At 48.1% G+C, this 19,822-nt stretch overlaps 1 long non-coding RNA gene across 2 annotated transcripts in view; it reads left to right on the top strand.

The window, feature by feature from the left end:
• The window catches only part of LOC134911729 (uncharacterized), a 175,010-nt gene that overhangs the window by 131,617 nt on the left and 23,571 nt on the right, over positions 1-19,822 (top strand). The window contains exon 2 of one of the 2 annotated variants that reach the window (XR_010176801.1): positions 13,924-14,037. The exons of the other annotated variant lie outside the window; for it this stretch is intronic. This is a non-coding gene — a long non-coding RNA (uncharacterized LOC134911729). The remainder of the gene's footprint in view (positions 1-13,923; positions 14,038-19,822) is intronic. 2 annotated transcript variants of the gene reach the window in all.

Raw genomic sequence — 19,822 nt, 5'->3', positions numbered from 1 at the left:
CACAGCACATTTTATTAGGGGGTGCACCATCGGAGGGGTGTGTCTATCACCACCTTTTGGGCGTGTCTAGAACCATCTATTGACGGTCAACGCAATATAAAATATCCACCGTTGTACCAATCCTAATAAAGCAGATACATTGTCAGTTGTTGTGGTGTGCACCAAACAAACACCCCTGGTGGCACTCACTGCAATTACACTGCTCCTTCTCAGCCTGGTCTGGCTCCCCCTCTCTTTCCCCTGCAAGCTGCAGCAGCTTACTTACAAGTAAGTCACTCACTGACAGTCGCAGACTAGTACTGCTGCCGCTGGAAAAACGAGTAACGTGTCAATGCTGCTGCCAACCGCCTGCCAGTATTGAATTTGTCTTCCCAAGAGGAACGCTGGCTGCATGCTGATCCTCATCAGTGGCTGGCGTTGGCATAACATAGAAGGAGAGAGGTGGGCATGTGGCGGGTGTGACAGGTGGGCGTGCGAGCAGCATGACGTAATCACATCACATCACTCTGTTTTTGTACATGGAGGTGGAGCAGGGAGTTTGCAAGCCAGTGGCAATGGCACCCTTGATTAACCCAGGCGTCCGGTCAGTAATGCAGTCCTGACAGGGTGCAGCGCAGAGGGGACAGTAATCAGCCTACTCGGTGATCGCTGCTTCAAGCATGAGATTGGGGTACCAAACATTAGGGGGTGCCTGTGCGCACCAGGCACCCCCCCTGCGCACACCTATGCCTAGAGGCTATATAGATGTAAAATTACCCCTGCCAGTATTCCAGAAAAAGCGGGAGAAAGTCAGTTGAAAAGGGGGCGGGGCTTCTCCCTCAGCACACTGGCGCCATTTTCTCTTCACAGTGCAGCTGGAAGACAGCTCCCCAGGCTCTCCCCTGTAGTTTTCAGGCTCAAAGGGTTAAAAAGAGAGGAGGGGCACAAAATTTAGGCGCAATATTGTATATACAAGCAGCTATTGGGAAAAATTCACTCAATATAGTGTTAATCCCAAAATTATAAAGCGCTCTGGTGTGTGCTGGCATACTCTCTCTCTGTCTCCCCAAAGGGCTGTGTGGGGTCCTGTCCTCAGTCAGAGCATTCCCTGTGTGTGTGTGCGGTGTGTCGGTACGGCTGTGTCGACACGTTTGATGAGGAGGCTTATGTGATGGCAGAGCAGATGCCGATAAATGTGATGTCGCCCCCTGTGGGGCCGACACCAGAGTGGATGGATAGGTGGAAGGTATAAACCGACAGTGTCAACTCCTTACATAAAAGGCTGGATGACGTAACAGCTATGGGACAGTCGGCTTCTCAGCCCGCGCCTGCCCAGGCGTCTCAAAGGCCATCAGGGGCTCAAAAACGCCCGCTCCCTCAGATGGCAGACACAGATGTCGACACGGAGTCTGACTCCAGTGTCGACGAGGTTGAGATATATACACAATCCACTAGGAACATCCGTTACATGATCCCGGCAATAAAAAATGTGTTACACATTTCTGACATTAACCCAAGTACCACTAAAAAAGGGTTTTATGTTTGGGGAGAAAAAGCAGGCAGTGTTTTGTTCCCCCATCAAATGAGTGAATGAAGTGTGAAAAAGCGTGGGTTCCCCCGATAAGAAACTGGTAATTTCTAAAAAGTTACTGATGGCGTACCCTTTCCCGCCAGAGGATAAGTTACGCTGGGAGATATCCCCTAGGGTGGATAAGGCGTTCACACGTTTGTCAAAAAAGGTGGCACTCCCGTCTTAGGATACGGCCACTTTGAAGGTACCTGCTGATAAAAAGCAGGAGGCTATCCTGAAGTCTGTATTTACACACTCAGGTACTAGACTGAGACCTGCAGATAGTGCTGCTGCAGCGTGGACTGTAACCCTGTCAAACAGGGATACTATTTTGCGAACATAAGACGTCGTCTTATATATGAGGGATGCACAGAGGGATATTTTGCCGGCTGGCATCCAGAATTAATGCAATGTCCATTCTGTCAGGAGGGTATTAGAGACCCGACACTGGACAGGTGATGCTGACTTTAAAAGGCACATAGAGCCTTATAAGGGTGAGGAATTGTTTGGGGATGGTCTCTGGGACCTCGTATCCACAGCAACAGCTGGGGGGAAAAAAATTTTTACCTCAGGTTTCCTCACAGCGTAAGAAAGCACTGTATTATCAGGTACAGTCCTTTCGGCTTCAGAAAAGCAAGCGGGTCAAAGGCGCTTCCTTTTTGCACAGAGACGAGGGAAGAGGGAAAAAGCTGCACCAGTCAGCCAGATCCCAGAATCAAAATTCTTCCCCCGCTTCCTCTGAGTCCACCGCATGACGCGGGGGCTCCACAGGCGTAGCCAGGTACGGTGGGGGGCCGCCTCAAAAATTTCAGCGATCAGTGGGCTCGCTCACAGGTGGATCCCTGGATCCTTCAAGTAGTATCTCAGGGGTACAAGCTAGAATTCGAGGCGTCTCCCCCCCGCCGTTTCCTCAAATCTGCCTTGCTGACAACTCCCTCAGGCAGGGAGGCTGTGCTAGAGGCAATTCACAAGCTGTATTCCCAGCAGGTGATAGTCAAGGTGCCCCTACTTCAACAAGGACGGGGTTACTATTCCACACTGTTTGTGGTACCGAAACCGGACGGTTCGGTGAGACCCATTTTAAATTTGAAATCCTTGAACACATACATAAAAAAATTCAAGTTCAAGATGGAATCGCTCAGGGCGGTTATTGCAAGCCTGGAGGAGGGGGATTACATGGTATCCCTGGACATCAAGGATGCTTACCTACATGTCCCCATTTACCATCCTCACCAGGAGTACCTCAGATTTGTGGTACAGGATTGCCATTACCAATTCCAAACACTGCCGTTTGGACTGTCCACGGCACCGAGGGTCTTTACCAAGGTAATGGCAGAAATGATGATACTCCTTCGAAAAAAGGGAGTTTTAATTATCCCGTACTTGGACGATCTCCTTATAAAGGCGAGGTCCAAGGAGCAGTTGTTGGTCGGAGTAGCACTATCTCGGGAAGTGCTACAACAGCACGGATGGATTCTATACATTCCAAAGTCACAGCTGGTTCCTACCACACGCCTACTGTTCCTGGGGATGGTTCTGGACACAGAACAGAAAAAAGTGTTTCTCCCGCAGGAGAAAGCCAAGGAGCTGTCATCTCTAGTCAGAGACCTCCTGAAACCAAAACAGGTATCGGTGCATCACTGCACACGAGTCCTGGGAAAAATGGTAGCTTCTTACGAAGCAAAATTCCATTCGGCAGGTTCCATGCAAGAACCTTTCAGTGGGACCTCTTGGACAAGTGGTCGGGATCGCATCTTCAGATGAATCGGCTGATAACCGATAACGAGATACCCTGGTCTCCAAGGACCAGGGCATCTCTACTGTGGTGGCTGCAGAGTGCTCATCTTCAAGAGGGCCGCAGATTCGGCATACAGGACTGGGTCCTGGTAACCACGGATGCCAGCCTTCGAGGCTGGGGGGCAGTCACACAGGGAAGAAATTTCCAAGGACTTTGGTCAAGTCAGGAGTCGTCCCTACACATAAATATTCTGGAACTGAGGGCCATTTACAATGCCCTAAGTCTGGCAAGGCCTCTGCTTCAAAACCAGCCGGTACTGATCCAATCAGACAACATCACGGCAGTCGCCCATGTAAACCGACAGGGCGGCACAAGAAGCAAGATGGCGATGGCAGAAGCCACAAGGATTCTCCGATGGGCGGAAAATCACGTCTTAGCACTGTCAGCAGTGTTCATTCCGGGAGTGGACAACTGGGAAGCAGACTTCCTCAGCAGACATGACCTACACCCGGGAGAGTGGGGACTTCATCCAGAAGTCTTCCAACTGTTGGTAAACCGTTGGGAAAGGCCACAGGTGGACATGATGGCGTCCCGCCTAAACAAAAAACTAGATATTGCGCCAGGTCAAGGGACCCTCAGGCAATAGCTGTGGACGCTCTAGTGACACCGTGGGTGTACCAGTCGGTTTATGTATTCCCTCCTCTGCCTCTCATACCAAAGGTACTGAGAATAATAAGAAAACGAGGAGTAAGAACGATACTCGTGGTTCCGGATGGGCCAAGAAGAGCTTGGTACCCAGAACTTCAAGAAATGATATCAGAGGACCCATGGCCTCTACCGCTCAGACAGGATCTGCTACAGCAGGGGCCCTGTCTGTTCCAAGACTTACCGTGGCTGAGTTTGACGGCATGGCGGTTGAATTCCGGATCCTAAAGGAAAAGGGCATTCCGGAAGAAGTCATTCCTACGCTGATAAAAGCCAGGAAAGAAGTAACCGCAAACCATTATCACCGTATTTGGCGAAAATATGTTGCATGGTGTGAGGCCAGGAAGGCCCCAACAGAGGAATTTCAGCTGGGTCGTTTTCTGCACTTACTACAGTCAGGGGTGACTATGGGCCTAAAATTGGGTTCCATTAAGGTCCAGATTTCGGCTCTGTCGATTTTCTTCCAGAAAGAACTGGCTTCACTGCCTGGAGTTCAGACATTTGTATAGGGAGTGCTACATATTCAGCCCCCTTTTGTGCCTCCTGTGGCACCTTGGGATCTCAACGTGGTGTTGAGTTTCTTAAAATCACATTGGTTTGAGCCACTTAAAACTGTGGATTTGAAATATCTCACGTGGAAAGTGGTCATGTTATTGGCCTTGGCTTCGGCCAGGCGTGTGTCAGAATTGGCGGCTTTGTCATGTAAAAGCCCTTATCTGATTTTCCATATAGATAGGGCAGAATTGAGGACTCGTCCCCAGTTTCTCCCTAAGGTGGTATCAGCTTTTCACTTGAACCTATTGTAGTGCCTGCGGCTACTAGGGACTTGGAAGATTCCAAGTTACTGGACGTAGTCAGGGCCTTAAAAATTTATATTTCCAGGACGGCTGGAGTCAGGAAAACTGACTCGCTTTTTATCCTGTAGGCACCCAACAAAATAGGTGCTCCTGCTTCTAAGCAGAATATTGCTCGCTGAATTTGTAGCACAATTCAGCTGGAGCATTCTGCGGCTGGATTGCCGCATCCTAAATCAGTAAAAGCCCATTCCACGAGGAAAGTGGGCTCATCTTGGGCGGCTTGCCGAGGGGTCTCGGCTTTACAATTTTGCCGAGCTGCAACTTGGTCAGGGGCAAACACGTTTGCTAAATTCTACAAAATTGATACCCTGGCTGAGGAGGACCTTGAGTTCTCTCATTCGGTGCTGCAGAGTCATCCGCACTCTCCCGCCCGTTTGGGAGCTTTGGTATAATCCCCATGGTCCTTACGGAGTTCCCAGCATCCACTAGGACGTCAGAGAAAATAAGATTTTACTCACTGGTAAATCTATTTCTCGTAGTCCGTAGTGGATGCTGGGCGCCCATCCCAAGTGCGGATTGTCTGCAATACTTGTATGTAGTTATTGCCTAACTAAGGGTTATTGTTGAGCCATCTGTTGAGAGGCTCGGTTATATTTCATACTGTTAACTGGGTGTAGTATCACGAGTTATACGGTGTGATTGGTGTGGCTGGTATGAGTCTTACCCGGGATTCAAAATCCTTCCTTATTGTGTCAGCTCTTCCGGGCACAGTATCCTAACTGAGGTCTGGAGGAGGGTCATAGTGGGAGGAGCCAGTGCACACCAGATAGTACCTAATCTTTCTTTTAGAGTGCCCAGTCTCCTGCGCAGCCCGTCTATTCCCCATGGTCCTTACGGAGTTCCCAGCATCCACTACGGACTACGAGAAATAGATTTACCGGTGAGTAAAATCTTATTATATGGTTTATACAGTTAAGAAAATATTCCAGACTTGATATTTTAAGCATGTGCAGAAAATAGATGACTTAATTATGAGCCGAGGCGTCGGAACAGGGAGGGCAAGTATGAGATAGGCGCCGCTGTACTGATATGAGAGAGGCGCCGCTGTACTGGAGGAGCAATGTGCGGTCAGGTGAAAGACCACACACTGCATCCTCCGTGCAGTTTGAGAGAGGCGCCGCTGTACTGGAGGCAGAGCCGTCACTAGCTCAAACTTGCCTACCTGACCCTCTCCATGAGGGAGAAAATGCTCTGTTCCTGGATTCTCCTGGTAATGTATGATTGCCATCACCTAGGGTGAGCTAGTTAATTGATAAGAAAGGTGTTTCACCACAGGTGATGGCAATCATACATTACCGGGAAAGTCCAGGAACAGAGCATTTTCTCCCTCATGGAGAGGGTCAGGTAGGCAAGTATGCACTAGCTGTAGGCAGGCTAAGCAATTGCCTATGCTAGGGACAGGCTCAGCTAACGGAGGTGGTCAGTGGGCCACCCGATCGTCAGCGTCGCCGGCGGCTCTGCTCTTGCACATCTGAGCAGAGTCGCCTGCGATAGCACCGGAGCGGGTGCGGAGTCAGTCCGCTGATGCGGGTTGCAGCGCAGGGCACAGTGTGCAGTGTGGGTATGCCGGCGTCAGACCAGGCGCTCCTGGCTGCCCCTTAAAAATATGGCTGCCGATCAGGGTGGAGGGCTGCTGCGCATGCCCAGCTGAAGCAGCTCCTCCTCCCATGGTCCTTTATGGAGTTAGTCGGACTCCGGGCATTAATCTGCCAGTCTCCTCCTACTCCCTTCCCACTGCAAAGCAGCCAATGCAGGGGTGGACCGAACACAGGGCCCAGAATTGCAGCACTTTTAAAAAAAAGATTTTACATTTATTCAAAAGTGTCCTGCAAATATAGGCAGGCTGCATACAGTATTTGCATGTGTATATATATATATATATATATGTACAGTATATATGTGTATGTATATATATATATATAGATATATATAGATATATATATAATGTATATTTCTCTAACGTCCTAGTGGATGCTGGGGACTCCGTAAGGACCATGGGGAATCGACGGGCTCCGCTGGAGAATGGGCACTCTAAAGAAAGATTTAGTACTATCTGGTGTGCACTGGCTCCTCCCTCTATGCCCCTCCTCCAGACCTCAGTTAGAATCTGTGCCCGGCCAGAGCTGGGTGCTCCTAGTGGGCTCTCCTGAGCTTGCTAGAAAAGAAAGTATTTTGTCAGGTTTTTTATTTTCAGAGAGACTCTCTGCTACGTGGGACTGAGGGGAGAGAAGCAGACCTACTCACTGTGGATAGGTCGTGCTTCTTAGGCTACTGGACACCATTAGCTCCAGAGGGATTGAACACAGGACCCTAACCTTGATCGTCCGTTCCCGGAGTAGCGCCGCCGCCCCCCTCGCAGAGCCAGAAGTACGGAAGACCGGCAGAAGCATGAAGACATCGAAACCGGCGGCAGAAGACTCCTGTCTTCACATGAGGTAGCGCACAGCACTGCAGCTGTGCGCCATTGCTCCCACATTACACCCACACACTCCGGTCACTGTATGGTGCAGGGCGCAGGGGGGGGCGCCCTGGGCAGCAATTAGGACACCTCCTGGCAAAAGCAGCATATATACAGTGGGACACTGTTATATGCATGAGCCCCCGCCATAAATTTTACACAAAATCGCGGGACAGAAGCCCGCCGCTGAGGGTGCGCGGCCTTCTTCCTCAGCACTCACCAGCGCCATTTTCTCTCCACAGATCCGCTGAGAGAAGCTCCCCAGGCTCTCCCCTGCACGATAGAGAGGGTGAAAAAGAGAGGGGTGGGCACATAAATATAGCGCTGGGATGTGTGCTGGCATACTCTCTCTCTGTCTCTCCAAAGGGCCTTATGGGGGAACTGTCTTCAAATAGAGCATCCCCTGTGTGTGTGGTGTGTCGGTACATGTGTGTCGGCATGTCTGAGGTAAAAGACAACGCCGACACCTGTTTGGATATGTGTAAGTGCTGAGGTGAATTTATTGCACAAACGATTAGAATAGAGAACAGACAGGAAATCTACCCATGTCTGTCCCTATGTCGCAGAGACCTTCAGAGTCTCACAATGCTCACTATCCAAGATAATAAACACTGATGTCGACACAGAGTTTACTCCAGTGTCGACTACGATAATGCAAAGTTACAGCCAAGATGGCTAAAAGGTTTCAATATATGATTATTGTAATGAAAGATGATTTGCATATCACTGATGACTCATTTGTCCCTGTCACAAGGGTACACATGTTAAGGGGAAGAAAGCTGAGGTAAATTTCCCTCCTCTCATGAGGAAAAAGAGCGGGAATCTCCAGACAAGAAACTGCAGCTTCCCACAAGAAATTCTCAGGCAGTATCCTTTCCCCACTAGGGACAGGATGTGTTGGGAATCTTCCCCTAGGGTGTCCTGTTTGCACAGAAGGTAGCACTAGCTATTCTCAGGGATCCTGCAGATAGAGTGCACATTCTAGTATACTACTCAGACCGGCGATTGTGTCGGCATGGGTTTATAGCGCTGTGGCAGCGTGGACAGGTACCTTATCAGCAGAGATTGAGACCCTAGTATGCTTACAGATATATATATATATATATATATATATATATAGGTATATATAGAAATATATATATGTATATTAAAGATGCAGTCTTAAGTAATATATATATATATATATATATATATATATATATATTAAAACATGCCCAAAGAGACATGAGTATACTGGGTCCTAGAGTCAAAGCTATGTCAATTTCTGCTTGACGTGGCCTGTAGAATATGCAATGGACAGATGCTGCCGACTTAAGAGGCATGTGGAAGGCTGAGGATGGTGTGGAGATGGGTTCTCTGACCTGGTCTACACAGCTATAGCTGGTATTTCTGATATTTTGCCTTATATTCCTGCACAGCCTAGGAAAGCACAACATTATCAAATGCAGCCTTTCGAATAAAGAAACAAGAAAGTCTGAGGTGCGTCCTTTCTTGCCAGAGGCAGGGGCAGAGGAAAGAAGCTGCACAACACAGCTAGTTCCGAGGAACAGAAGGCCTCCCCGGCCTCTACAAAAATCCACCACATGTCGCTGGGGCTCCACAGGCGGAGCTAGGCCTGGTGGGGGCACGCCTTTGTCAGTTCAGCCACAAGTGGGTTCACTCCCTGTTAGATCCCTGGGCAATAGATATTGTGTCTCAGGGATACAAGCTGGACTTTGAGAAGATGCCCCCTCACCGACGGCCCTGCCAGCTTCCCCCCACGAGAGGGAAACAATGTTAACTGCAATTCATAAATTGTATCTTCAACAGGTGGTGGTCAAGGTTCCCCTCCTTCAACAAGGAGGGGGTTATTATTCGACCATGTTGTAGTCCCGAAACCAGACGGTTCGGTCGAACCCATATTGAATTTAAAATCCCTGAACATATACCTGAAAGGGTTCAAGTTCAAAATGGAATCGCTAAGAGCGGTTATTGCAAGCCTGAAAGGGGGAGATTTTATGGTGACTCGGGACATAAAGGATGCATACCTTCATGTCCCCATTTATCCACCTCATCAGGCGTACCTCAGAATTGCGGTACAGGATGGTCATTACCAATTTCAGACGTTGCCGTTGAGTCTCTCCACGGCTTTGAGAATATTCACCAAGGTAATGGCGGAAATGATGGTGCTCCTGTGGAAGCAAGGTGTCGATATTATCACGTACTTGGACGATCTCCTCATAAAAGCGAGATCAAGAGAGCAGTGGCTGAACAGCGTATCACTTTCTCTGGAAGTTTAAAGGCAACACGGCTGGATTCTATATATTCCGAAGTCGCAGTTGGTTCCTACAGCTCATCTGCCTCTCCTAGGCATGATCCTAGACACAGACCAGAAAGGGGTTTATCTCCCGATAGAGAGAGCTCAGAAGCTCGTGACTCTGGTCAGGAATCTATTAAAACCAAAACAGGTGTCAGTGCATCACTGCACTCGAGTCCTGGGAAGGAGGGTGGCATCATTCGAGGCCATTCCCTTCGGCAGGTTCCATACGAGGACCTTCCAATGGGACTTACTGGACAAGTGGTCCGGATCACATCTTCGGATGCATTGGTTAATCACCCTATCCCCCAGAGCCAGGGTGTCTCTCATGTGGTGACTGCAGAGTGCTCACCTTCTCGAAGGTCGCAGATTCGGCATTCAGGACTGGGTCCTGGTGACCATGGATGCAAGCCTCCGAGGGTGGGGGGCAGTCACACAGGGAAGAAATTTCCAAGGGCTGTGGTCATGGCAGGAGACTTGCCTTCACATTAATATCCTGGAACTAAGGGCCATATACAACGCCCTAAGTCAAGCGGAGACCCTGCTTTGCGACCAACCGGTTCTGATACAGTCAGACCGCAGTGGCTCATGTAAACCGCCAAGGCGGCACAAGGAGCAGGGTGGCAATGGTAGAAGCCACCAGAATTCTTCGCTGGGCGGAGAATCACGTACGCGCACTGTCAGCAGTGTTCATTCTGGGAGTGGACACCTGGGAAGCAGACTTCCTCAGCAGGCACGAACTCCACCCGGGAGAGTAGGGACTTCATCAGGAAGTCTTCACGCAGTTTTCAAATCGTGGGAACTGCCACAGGTGGACATGATGGCGTCCCGCCTCAAAAAAAGCTAAAAGGTATTGCGCCGGGTCAAAGGACCCTCAGGCGATAGCTGTGGACGCACTAGTAACACCGTGGGTGTTCCAGTCGGTCTATGTGTTTCCTCCTCTTCCTCTCATACCAAGGGTGCTGAGAATTGTAAGAAAAAGAGGAGTGAGAACAATACTTATTGTTCCAGATTGGCCGAGAAGGACTTGGTATCCGGAACTGCAAAAAATGCTCGCAGAGGACCCATGGCCTCTCAGACAGGATCTGTTGCAACAGGGGCCCTGTCTGTTCCAAGACTAACTGCGGCTACGTTTGACGGCATGGCGGTTGAACGCCGGATCCTAGCGGAAAAAGGCATTCCGGATGAAGTTATTCCTACGCTGATAAAGGCTAGGAAGGACGTGACCGCAAAGCATTATCACCGTATACGGCGAGAATATGTTGCTTAATGTGAGGCCAGGAAGGCCTCTGCAGAGGAATTCCAGCTGGGCCGTTTCCTTCACTTCCTACAGTCGGGAGTGACAATGGGCCTAGAATTGGGGTCCATAAAGGTCCAGATTTCGGCCCTATCTATTTTCTTTCAAAAAGAACTGGCTTCACTGCCTGAAGTTCAGACGTTTGTTAAGGGAGTGCTGCATATTCAGCCCCCTTTTGTGCCTCCAGTGGCACCTTGGGATCTTAACGTTGTGTTGGATTTCCTGAAATCTCACTGGTTTGAGCCACTTAAGACCGTGGAGCTGAAATATCTCACGTGGAAAGTGGTCATGCTATTGGCCTTGGCTTCGGCTAGGCGTGTGTCAGAATTGGCCGCTTTGTCATGTAAAAGCCCTTATCTGATCTTCCATATGGACAGGGCAGAATTGAGGACTCGTCCCCAATTTCTCCCAAAGGTGGTATCACCGTTTCATTTGAACCAACCTATTGTGGTACCTGCGGCTACTCGGGACTTGGAGGACTCCAAGTGGCTTGATGTAGTCAGAGCTTTGAAGATCTATGTAGCCAGGACGGCTGGAGTCAGGAAAACTGACTCGCTGTTTATCCTGCATGCACCCAACAAGCTGGGTGCGCCTGCTTCAAAGCAAACTATTGCGCGCTGGATCTGTAGCACGATTCAGCAAGCTCATTCTGCGGCAGGATTGCCGCATTCTAAATCAGTAAAAGCCCATTCCACAAGGAAGGTGGGCTCTTCTTGGGCGGCTGCCCGAGGGGTCTCGGCTTTACAGCTTTGCCGAGCTGCTACTTGGTCGGGTTCAAACACATTTGCTAAGTTCTACAAGTTTGATACCCTGGCTGAGGAGGACCTTGCCTTTGCTCATTCGGTGCTGCAGAGTCATCCGCACTCTCCCGCCCGTTTGGGAGCTTTGGTATAATCCCCATGGTCCTTACGGAGTTCCCAGCATCCACTAGGACGTCAGAGAAAATAAGAATTTACTCACCGGTAATTCTATTTCTCGTAGTCCGTAGTGGATGCTGAGCGCCCGTCCCAAGTGCGGACTCTCTGCAATACATGTATATAGTTATTGCTTAACTTAAGGGTTATTGTTATGAGCCATCCATTGAATGAGGCTCAGTTATTGTTCATACTGTTAACTGGGTTTAGTTATCACAAGTTGTACGGTGTGATTGGTGTGGCTGGTATGAGTCTTACCCTGGATTCCAAATCCTTTCCTTGTAATGTCAGCTCTTCCGGGCACAGTTTCCCTAACTGAGGTCTGGAGGAGGGGCATAGAGGGAGGAGCCAGTGCACACCAGATAGTACCTAATCTTTCTTTTAGAGTGCCCAGTCTCCTGCGGAGCCCGTCTATTCCCCATGGTCCTTACGGAGTTCCCAGCATCCACTACGGACTACGAGAAATAGAATTACCGGTGAGTAAATTCTTTTTTTTTTTTTTCTAATAAAAGATCCACTTTTAAAATGGTTAAGTCTGCGGCTAATAGGTGGGTGCAAAAAGTGTATCTACAGATTATTTGATCGTCCCTAGTGTGTATTAATGTGTGTCTCAGGGTTAACCTCATCTACTAAATTTGGGGTTCTAATCCACTATATCAATCTTACAAAACATATTATAGTAGGTGAGGGCAGACTGATTGCTGTGTGGTAAAGGACGATTTTTGGAAAAGCAATGTTACCTTTAGTGATATTTCTTTAAAAATATTTATTCCAGTAAGTATATATATATATATATATATATATATATATATATACTAATCAATTAAGAAGTGTGGGGTGTGCACCCTAATGCATAATTCCAGTGATTTTTTCATAGTACCATGTCCTGCGATCAGTGATGGTCTGCAGGAGAGGGTTTGAGCAGGCTTCAGTCATCTCCCAGCCCCTGGAGGTGACGTTCAGGGAGACCCCGTAATCCCCCCCCCCCCCCTGCTGCCGGATGGCGGCTTAAACCCACCCTAGAGTCATTATCCTGTACCAAATGTACAACAGCACAAGTGCCAAATTCAGTAGGGTGGGTGTGTCCCTGCATATGATGGAGGAAGAACCGTCCTTAATGAGGTGGTCTGCAGAATATTTCAAATCTGCTGTGCATAATTGTTTCATGATGATATTATGCGGTGGTTTGTACCTTCACCGTGGTTACGTGAATATATACTTATTTGAACCTGGCTGTCCTAAAAAATCTGTTGTTCTAAGCATTGTGTTACACACCCTGGGCAGGATGTACTGTCACTGATTGCGGGTCATCACTGGTCAACGCAATGATACTAATCGCATATGTACTAACATATGCGATTAGTATCACAGAGCGATGCCAGGGGTGTCCTGCGATCAGTGATGTTCCACAGGACAAGGTTTGTAGCGGATTCCGTCACCTTCCAGCCCCGGGAGGTGACGTGCAGGGAGTCCCCGTGATCCTCCTCCTCTCCCCTGCTGCTGAAAGGAGACAAGGCTGTGCTGCGGGGGAGAAGGAGGAGGGGGGCCGGGGGTAGAGAGATCTTCGTGAGCGGCGCCGGTTGGCAGCGGGATGCGGCGGTGGTAAGAAGCACATAGGCTTCTATGGGGTATCGCCATCAAAAGATGGCGATACCCCCGGCGGCGTAATCTCAGCGGTGGGGCCTTAGTACATATGAAAATGCGGTAAAACCCCCGAAAACGGGGGATTTTCCGCATTTTCCCTTTAGTACATCCTGCCCTCTAGCTGAGATCCAGGGGATAAGAGATTAAACCTCGACAAAAGTGCTGGTGCGCGGCTAACGCAAGGCTGATTCTGTGGGGAATCAGCCTTGCGCCGGGGAGTAAAGTCGGAAAATGTTCGTTCACCCAACAATTCAACTTGTTTAGTCGGCTTGAACGGTTCATTGCTGACGTAACTGGAGCTGAATTGAATAGCGTCAGAAGTTAATTCTCTGCGTTATTCAACTGTCGCTGAATAGAATTGACCCCATAGTTTCTTAATTGCCTGTTGTTTAATTTCTCGCCAAGTTATTAGTATATATGTTACAAAAAAAATTTTTTTTTTTATTTCTTATTTATTCCATGCAGGAGGTAACTTAATTTTACCTTCAAAATCGTCAATTTCTTATTCGTACACCTTCGCATTGTGTATGTTGCTTGGACTCCATAATCCAAATCATCCTGATTGCGGGCTGACAGAAGGTATTTTCAAGTTTCCAGAATGATTTTACCTGTGTAATACTTATTTTTCACAGTTTTTTAAATTATTTTAACATGTGGACTTTTCTCCCTTAATTATTGTAGCTACTTTTGGATTTTTTTTTTTTTTTTTTAAGCTAAAGGGTTATATTCCTTTGAACTCGGATCCATTCTGACATGAATTTGTCGGAAATGATCCAACTACCCTTAATCTAATCCCATCTCTATTTCATTTTTTCAAGTAGTATTGAGATGAGTGACCCAGAGGAGGAGAGGAGGGGGGGAGTTGCAGGTAGACCAGCGGGGGACAGATGCCGGCAGCCAGAGGAGATCAGCGCTAGAGTTGCTTTGCTGGAGGTAGTCACACAGCTGCCCAAGCTCATGGCAGTGTCCACCTGGCTCCATCATGCTCGCAGGATCCGGGTGGACGCTGCCTTGAGAGGTGGGGCTGTGTCAGATTCTGCGGCAGGGCTGTGCTGTAGCGCTGATCTCCAATGTATGTTCGTGGTTTTCCACCTTCTACCAGCGACTCACCTCATCTTGGTCTGCATCTCAGTCCAACATGTTTTGATGTTGGAATGAGATGGTCGAAAAGTGAGCCAAAACGTGTTGGCTTTGGCCCCGTTTTTAACACAAGCATGTGAATCTGTAGCTATTCTGCCGATCCACGTGCTGTTTAAAAATTATAATTCATTTATTTTTTGTAAAAAATTGAATAGTTTGAATCACGAAACTACCTTAAAAAGTCATAATTTGCCGTCTCTATGATAGACGACAGTTCACGACTTCAATTGAATATACCCCATAGTATTATAAAATTAAAATGTCAAAATTATATTAGATTGTTTTGCTCAGGCTTTGGCAGACTTATATACCAGAGGCGTAGCGTGGAGACAATGTTTTCTGAAGCAAGCTCACGTCACGGAGCCCACCCCCCTCCTTGGACAAAAAGAGGTGGGGCAGATGCTGAGAAGAGGGGAGGCAGATGCGGGGCAGAGAGAAGGGGGAACTATGGGCAGAGAGAGGGGCACAGATGCTGGGGTGAGGGGGGAGACAAATGCTGAGGAGAGAGGTGGCGGGTAGATGCTGGGCAGAGAAAGAGGGTGCATATGCTGGGCAGAGAGTGATGGGGACAGATGGTTGTGAGAGAAGAGGGCAGATGCTGGTGAGAGAGGCGTGGAGGCTGGGCAGAGTGAGAAATGTAATCAGATTCTGGTTGAAGTGTACATGGGGGGCAGATAGTGGACATTGAGGGGGTAAACAGATAATTTGCTCATACTTTACATATAATGTAACATGTATAGAAGCAATGACAGAGAGACAGAGGATATTTGAAGAGGTGGCGTGAGTTAGGCTGGAGCAATTGAAACAGGAGCAGTTACTGTGGAGATAGCGGAGGTAGGCTTAATCCTCACAAACAGGGGCTTTGCTGTGAGCTCCTCCGTGTTCCAGCAGGGGTCAGAGGAGCATGAGACAGTTCCTTCAATCATTTTATCCTCGTATCAGCATATCTCGAAATACACAAATCACAGCTTGGCAGAGGATCTTCTGAACCCAGTGCCGAGTTCAGGGAGAAGGAGACTGAGGCTCGGCAACTGCTGTGATTTGCATGGACTTCCACATCTGCTGCACTCTCTTAATTTGGGATGTTATTTGCGCTCTAATTTCCCCTCTGCTGACGCTGTTTGTCAGGCAGTGTGACAGGCGTAGCGGCAGCAGAGCAGGGATAGCGCCTGTCTATACCCCATGGTACAAATGTGAACTCCAGCATCCTGTATGGACTGTGATAAAAGAATTCATCCGTTGGGTTCCCCTTAAAAATTTTAATTTCCTAACCGTCTTTACTCGTAGAATGTACTATGCAACTCCTTTTCTTCTATCTTCAGTGTGTTCTGATTTAAACTGCAATCGGTGAATGCAATTGATTGACGAGCTGTCACTTCTGATCTATATATTCATCCGACCACACATAAAAGATATTTAGACTCCTAACTCCTTTAGCATTTGACATATATTTTAACTGGTAAGTTTATAAGGGTAGGTTTTATATAAGTCTAAAATTCTTAAAGCTTTTGTAAGTTAATTTAAGTTTATAATTAGGTTTTTAATATATCATTTCTATTACGTCCTTGAGGATGTTGGGGACACCAAAAGAACCATGGGATATAGATGGATCCGCAGGAGACATGGGCACTTTAAGACTTTCAAAGGGGCGTGACCTGGCTCCTCCCTCTATATCCCTCCCCAGACTCAGTTTAGAAAATGTGCCCTGCGAGATGGAGGCACTTGGGGGAGCTCTTAGATTTTCTATGAAAAGACTTAATGTTAGGTTTTTTATTTTTGGGTGATCTGCTGCTACAGACTCCCTGCTTCGTGGGAAAGAGGGGAGAGCAGTCTAGACCCACTTCGAATGAGTTTCAGGGCTCTGCTGCTGCTGACAGGATGCCTTCAGCTCCTGAGGGGAGATGAACGCCGGGCTCTCCTGGATGCTCGCTCCCACAGCTTGCCGTCCCCACTCTTCAAGCCAGAAGTCAGAAGACAGGTGAGTATGTGAGGAAAAGACTCTTCTCTTCCAGAAAGACGGCATTTAAGAGGTAACGCGCAGTGTGCTTTGCTCAGTGCGCGCCAGGCTCCCGGTCTGTACACACCGCTGGGTGCAGGGTGCTGGGGGGGGGGGGAGCTTAAATTACATCATTTTCACAGGCTGGCATATGATACAGTGCCCAGGCACTGCCCGCAAACCCCTGCCAGGATAAAAAATATGAAAAATAGCGGGAAGAAGCGCGCCGTGTTGGGGGTGGGGCTTCTTCGTCCAGGCTCACTCGGCACCATTTCCTCCTCCAAGCAGCAGCGCTGATCCTTCCTAAAAGCAGACAAGTACCAGGGGCTATAAAACGAGGGGGGCAGATTATTTCTATACAGATATATAGCGCTCCAGCTCTGTGACACTTGATGGTGTTTTCAGACCTGCACTTTGGCGCTGGGGTGTGAGCTGGCTCCTTTCCTTTTGTTCCCTCACAGGCTTTTCTTTGGGTGCTGTTAGGTAGACAACATGTCAGAGGCAGAATTTTCCTCTCAGAGGGATAATTTATTGGGGACACCAAATGTTTTGGGGGTCCTGTCTGCACCGCAGACGGCTGATTGGTTAACTGCTTTAAATGCTAATGTTACACTGTTAAATCAAAAGTTTACTGAATCTGACTCTCAACTGCAGATTTGGAAGAAATCAGTAGATGACGCTTTATTACATGAAAAGTGGTGTTGACCAATTAGATGACACAGATACCAACACGGACTCTGATACCGGTGCCGATTATGCTGATTCTAGATTAGATACTAAATTGGCTAAGAGTATTCAATATATGATTGTGGCTGTCAAAGACATATTACGTATTAATGAGGACCCCTTTACATCAGAAACGAGGGTCCTTATTTATAAGGAAAAGAGATGGTCAGTTTCTTTTCCTCCTTGTTTTGAACTAAATGACCTTTTTGATGGCATTTGGAATACACCTCATAAGAAATTTGTCATTCCTAATATGATCCAGGTGGCATACCCCTTTCCCGCAGCGGATAGGGATAAGTGGGAAACACCACCCACAGTAGACAAAGCCCTAGCACGCTTGTCTAAACAGGTGGCGCTCCCTGCAGCTCAGTCGACGACTCTTAAGGAGCCGGCTGATCGTAAGCAGGAGGCTACTTTAAAAGCTATTTTTACTACCACGAGGACGCAGCTTAGACCGCTTATTGCGTCAGCGTGGGTTAGTAGCGCCATTGAAAAATGGGCTGAAAGTTTATCTGCTGTTTTAGATACTATGGATAGGGATAGCATCCTAGTGATGCTTGGTTATATCAGGGACGCGGCTGCGTACTTGAAAGAGGCTGCAAGAGATCCTGGCCTCCTGGAGGCTAAGGCTAATGCTATGTCTATTGTGGCTAGGCGTGCGCTATGGACTCATTAAAGGAATGCTGACGCGGAATCCAATAAAAACATGGAGTCCCTTCCCTTTAAGGGTGGGGAACTGTTTGGTGACGACCTTACAGATTTAGTATCAGCGGTCACCGCGGGTAAGTCTACTTATTTACCTAATGCTTCTGCGCAGCAGAAGAATCCGCACTATCAAAAGCAGTCCTTTCGGCCAAACAAAAATAGAAAAGGCCGAGGTAACTTCTTCCTGACTACTTTCTTCCCTACAGGAGACCGCACCGGTGGGGGCACGTCTAAGGCTTTTCAGTCAGGTTTGGGTTTGCTCGGACCTGGACCCTTGGGTGTTACAGATTGTGACCCAAGGGTACAAACTGGAATTTCAAGACGTTCCCCCTCGCCGTTTTTTAAAATCACCCTTATCAGTTTCGCTTCCAGACAGAGCTCTAGTCTGTGGAGCAATACTAAAATTATGTCAAAATCAGGATGTGATCCCGGTCCCCCGGGAGCAACAAGGGGAAGATTTTTATTCAAGCCTTTTTGTAGTGCCAAAGCCTGGATGGCTCGGTACGACCAATCCTCAACCTAAAATCTCAAAAAAAATTCCAGAAGAAATTCAGATTCAAGATGGAGTCTCTCCGAGCGGTGATCTCCAGCCTGGAGGAGGGGAAATTCATGATGTCTTTGAACATAAAGGATGCCTACCTTCATGTTCCCATTTATCACCCTCATCAGAGTTATCTCAGGTTTGCAATCCTGGATACTCATTACCAATTTCAGATGTTGCCGTTTGGCCTGTCCACGGCTCCAAGGATTTTCACAAAAGTCATGGTACAAATGATGGTTCTCCACAGAAAAAGAGGAGTTACAATTATCCCGTACTAGGATTATCTCCTGATAAAGGCGAGGTCCAAGGAAAAACTGGTACAGGACATTACACTATCTTTGTCGCTTCTACAACAGCACGGCTGGCTCTTGAACCTGCCGAAATCAAAATTAGTTCCAACATCTCGGTTGGCATTTTTGGGTATGTTTCTGGACACTGTCCATCTGAGAGTGTTCCTCCCTCCGGAGAAAGCACTGGAAATTCAGAGTTTGGTAAAACTCCTTCTGAAACCACCAACAGTCTCCAATCATCAATGCATTCGGTTGCTAGGGGAAATGGTGGCGGCATACGAGGCCCTCCAATTCGGGAGGTTCCATGCCAGAGTATTTCAGTGGGACCTGTTGGACAAATGGTTCGGATCCCACCTCCATATGCACCGGAGGATAGTTCTATCCCCCAACACCAAGATCTCACTCCTGTGGTGGCTCCACAGCTCTCATCTCTTAGAAGGACGCAGATTTGGGATCTAAGACTGGATCCTAGTGATCACAGATGCAAGTCTCCGAGGTTGGGGAGCAGTCACACAAGGGCTGACCTTCCAAGGAAGATGGTCAAGTCAGGAAACTCTTCTTCACATAAACCTGCTGGAGTTGAGGGCCATTTACAACAGCCTTCTACAAGCAGAGCATCTTCTTCGAAACCGGCCTGTCCTGATCCAATCGGACAATGTGACAGCAGTAGCGTACATAAACCGCCAAGGCGGCACAAAGAGCAGAACAGCTAAGGCAAAAGCTACAAGTATTCTTCGCTGGGCATAGACTCAGGTAAGCGCTCTGTCAGCAATATTCCTTCTGGGAGTGGACAACCGGGAAGCAGACTTCCTCAGCAGACATGATCTACATCCGGGGGAGTGGGGCCTCTATCAGGAGGTCTACACTCTAATCACCTATCTTTGGGGGATTCCACACATAGACATGATGGTGTCCCACCACAACAAAAAACTACTAATGTATTGTTCCTGGTCCAGAGACCCTCAC

Source organism: Pseudophryne corroboree, chromosome 4 (genome assembly GCF_028390025.1).
Source record: "Pseudophryne corroboree isolate aPseCor3 chromosome 4, aPseCor3.hap2, whole genome shotgun sequence".
Taxonomy (NCBI): Eukaryota; Metazoa; Chordata; class Amphibia; order Anura; family Myobatrachidae; genus Pseudophryne; species Pseudophryne corroboree.
The sequence above is the reverse complement of the archived record's forward strand: the minus strand, read 5'-3'. Positions and strand labels throughout refer to the sequence as shown.